Raw genomic sequence first — 4,539 nt, 5'->3', positions numbered from 1 at the left:
AAAGCGCTGGCCTTGGGCCGCCAGACATTTCCACCATTGCTGTGTGGCCTCCAGCAAATCACTGTGCATTTCTGAGTCTCAGTTTTCTTCCCAGTTGGCTGAAGTTGCTAAGAGACACCTTACTGTGTCTGAGAAGTGAAGAAATTAACTGGCGAGAAAGTCACGGGATAAATCCCTGACCCCAATTAAATGTTGTTTTCCTAAGAGTTGCCTTGGTCATGGTGTCTGTTCACAGCAGTAAAACCCAAACTAAGACAGAGCTCTTATGAGAGACTATGGAGCCGGGCGGTGGTGACGCATGCCTTTAATCCCCGCACTCGGGAGGCAGAGGCAGGCAGATTTCTGAGTTCGAGGCCAGCCTGGTCTACAGAGTGAGTTCCAGGACAGCCAGGGCTATACAGAGAAACTCTGTCTTGAAAAAAAAAAAAAAAAATGAGGACCAGAGTTCGAATCTCCTGAAAACTCACGTAAAGGACAGATGAGCTTGGCAGCCTGTGTTTAATTCCAATCCTGGGAGACAGAAGAAGGGACTTGATCCCCAGAGCTGTCTAGCAAGGCCAGCCATATCAGAGAGCTCTGGGTTTGATTAAGAAAGCCTGCCTCAGAGAGCTCTGGGTTTGATTGAGAAAGCCTGCCTCAGAGAATAAAGATGACCGAGGCTGATTCTCAACATCAACCTTGGGCTTCCACACGCGTGTGGGTTCACATACGTACACATGGGACAGAAGCTTCAGAGCCTCCGTGGGCCACGCCCAGGGCCTAATGCCAGGAAGATAAACAGGAATGAGGGGATAAGCAGCCCCTGTGTGATGGAGCTTATAGAAACAGGCCAACCCAGGGGAGAGAGAAAGATCAGCCCTGACACGGGGTCCATTCACTTCTCAAGAGCCCCTCCCTGCTTTGTGAGCAGCAACTGAGCTAAGAGGTAGACCAGTTACCATGAGGATATTAAACAGAACAAGGGAGCAAGCAGAGCCAGTCAGATTTAGAGTGGGCAAGAGGACCTCTCAGAAGTGACCCTGAAAAAAGAGCTGGAGGACCTCAGAAAGGAGCAGTATAGAAGCCGAGAAGCCAGGAGACGTCAGGAAGCCATGTGGCTGGAGCCTAGGGGCAGGAGGAATAGGGAAAGAGACTGGACTGGCCCTGCAGGCTACGGGGAGGATTCAGGCGTGCCATGTGGGCTTTGTCCCAGTGAGTGGGAGGGAGAAACAAGGCTCAGCAAATCATTTATGATACTATGATACAGCTATCAAGTCACCCGTGTGATCAAGCCAAGAACGAGCCTTCCGGGTCTATGGACAAAGACCATAGGACAGGTTCTTGTCACTCCACATGCAGATCAAGAGCTGGGCTGGCTGCTCCAACATGAAATAAACCAGGGATACTTGTGACAAACTGCTTTTCTTTACTTGTGTATAGGTATTGGGGAATGCGTGCCATAGCACGCATAGAGAGGTGCGGGGGATCTTCTGGGAATCAGGTCTCACCTTCTACCACGTGGATGGAGGATGGAACTCCAGTCGTCAGCCTTGGCACCTTCGCCCACTGTGGTGGTTTGAATGGGTTTGGCTGCCATACACTCTTGTTGGAACGCTTGGCCCACGGGAGTTGAAATATTAGGAGGTGTGGCCTTGGAGTGGGTGTGGCCTTACTGGAGGAGCTGTGTGGGTGGGCCTTAAAGGTCTCCTAGTGCTCAAGCCCCACCTAGTTTGAGACAGACTCCTCCTGGCTGCCTTCTGACCAAGCTAGAGAATGCCAGCTCCTGCAGCACCATGTCTGCCTGGATGCTGCCATGCCTCTCCCCATGATGATAATGGACTGAACCTCTGAAACTGCAAGCCAGCCCCATTTAAAAGCCAACCTTTATAAGAGTTGCCTTGGGCCGGGCATGGTGGCACACGCCTTTAATCCCAGCACTTGGGAGGCAGAGGCAGGCGGATTTCTGAGTTCGAGGCCAACCTGGTCTACAGAGTGAGTTTCAGGACAGCCAGGGCTATACAGAGAAACCCTGTCTCGAAAAACCAAAAAAAAAAAAAAAAAAAAAAAGAGTTGCCTCGGTCATGGTGTCTCTTCACAGCAACAAAGCTAAGACACCCAGTAAACCATCTCCCTGACCCCATTAGTTATTCCGGGGCCTAGCATCTTCATGTATCTCAGGCTGGCCCCAAACCTGCTAGATAGCAGAGGATGACCCTGAACTTGTCATCTTTCTGCCTCCATCTCCTGGGGTGCTGGGATTCACATCTGGTTTATGCGGTGCAGACGGGTTATGCATGCTGAGTAAGTCCTCCACTGATGGCATCGAAGCCTCAGCCCCTAACAACCAGTGCAGTGACAGGAGCTGGGGGGAATTGCTACTTTTCAGGGAAGTCTCATTTGTATAGGCACCAGCAAGAACCAGGCCTGAAGAGCGAGGGGGCCTGACCGGGTGGGAAAAAGCATGGGAAGTCAGCAGAACCATCCCTTGTGAGCAAAGACTGTGGGGAACATGTATGGCCTGGTGGGAGCTGGGGGGGTGACAGAGCTGCTAACAGTAGATGTCTGGAAGACACAGGTTTAAGGAACTCTAACCAGAGGCCCTAGCATCTAAATTACCTCTAGGAGCAGCAGGGAACCAAGGAAGATCCTAAACAGGTTAAGGTAGTCTGTGCTGGAGAAGGGGAGGGGTTAAAGGGAAGGGATTTATAAAGGCAGGACTGGGAGGAGAGACGGGATGGGCTTGATCGAAAGTGAATAAATAGATAAATAGATAAATAAATCAGAGCTGTATCACTCACACACACACACAGAATGTATAATTTTTTTTTTGAAAGAAGACTCAGGTGCAGGAGTGAGGGGACAGATTTGGGGGCAAAGAAATGTCTTACTTAGAATTCCTGCTAAGATCACTATGGCTGGGATGGGACACCAGGGCCAAAAGCAAGGTGAGAAAGTTTATTTGGCCTGTATTATTTCCAACCATAGTCCACCACTGAGAGAAGTCAGGATAGGAACTCAAGCAGGGCAGGATCCAGGAGGCAGGAGCTGATGCAGAGGCCATGGAGAGATGCTGCTTACTTGGTCCTCATGGCTTGCTCAGCCTGCTTTCTTATAGAACCCAGGACCACCTGCCCAGGGGTGGCATCACCCACAATAGTCTGGGCCCTCCTCTAAGTCACTAAGGTACCCAGGACCCAGCATGCCGTTTTACGTGATGAGATGAATCCATTAGACCACACTTTGTCCACCCTAACCCTAACCCTATCCCTAACCCTATCCCTATCCCTAACCCTTAACCCTAACCCCAACCCTAACCAGCCAAGGATGACTTTGAACCTCAGAATCTCCTGTCTCTACCTCTTAATTTCTGGGACCACAGGCATGCCCCACTGTGTTGGGTTTATGTGGTAGAGGACTAGGCAAGTGAGCTCTTGCCAGATGCCAAAGTAGGCTTCAGCTGGAACAGGTTGGGATCAGGCCAGCCTGTGGAACCCTCCCAGACTCTGCACAAGAAGCAGCCAGAGCCCTGATGGCCAGATTACCTCAGACTGCTCTGTTCCCAGCCGACTCCCCTCAGCCTGTTCTGGCTCTCTGGCCCTCACTCTGCATCTCTACTGGGAAGACAGGACGGGAGTGATGGTGCACACACACTATGGGCATTCCGGGTGCCAACGTCTTACTTCGGTTCCAGGACCCGCTTACTGGTAGCCCTCATATCCAATAGAGGGCGCAATGTGCACAGACATTTGGCTACCGGCTCGCCCTGCTCTCCCACCTGGGAGGGGGCTGAAGCTACTACACCAGTTTCTTCATCCTTATTTTATCTCAATTCCTCACCCCCATCCACAACAACCACATATATGTTCCTGTAATCCAAGTGTGTGCATTTTTAATTTTTTAATTTTTAATTTTTTAGTACTTTCTTTGTTTGTAAAGACAGAGTTTCACTATGTAACCTGACTAGCCTGGAATTTACTATGCCAACCAGGCTGGACATAAACTCACAGAGACTGACCTGCCTTGGTCTGTGCCTCAGCCTCCTGGGTGCTGCTGGGGACTAAAACCGTGTGTTACTACACCTGTTCCATGCATGTTCTCCACTGGACAAAATCTAGAACCACCTGGGAGATGGGCCTCTAATGAAGTTAGCTGCTGCAGGCCAACCAATCTCAGCTGTGAGTAGACTCACCCCCCTAAGCAGAGGATTACGATGACATTGCGTGTGTCATGTAGGGACATGCACAGAGCTGGAGCTCCCGTTCGCTGCGATTAGCTTCTTTACTATGCGCACCTTGAATGAAGCGCTAAAATAAACCCTTTTCTTTATTAAATTGCTTTTGTCCGAGTATTTTATCACATCAACAGGAAAAGAAACTAAGACAGGACATTCATGGTTCTTACATCCCCCCCCTTGGTTTTTGTTTTGTTTTGTTTTGTTTTTTGTTTTTAAGATTTATTTATTTATTATATGTAAGTACATTGTAGCTGTCTTCAGACACTCCAGAAGAGTGCATCCAATCTCATTACGGATGGTTGTGAGCCACCATGTGGTTGCTGGGA

Source organism: Mus caroli, chromosome 17 (genome assembly GCF_900094665.2).
Source record: "Mus caroli chromosome 17, CAROLI_EIJ_v1.1, whole genome shotgun sequence".
Classification (NCBI taxonomy): Eukaryota; Metazoa; Chordata; class Mammalia; order Rodentia; family Muridae; genus Mus; species Mus caroli.
This window is presented reverse-complemented; position numbering follows the sequence as displayed.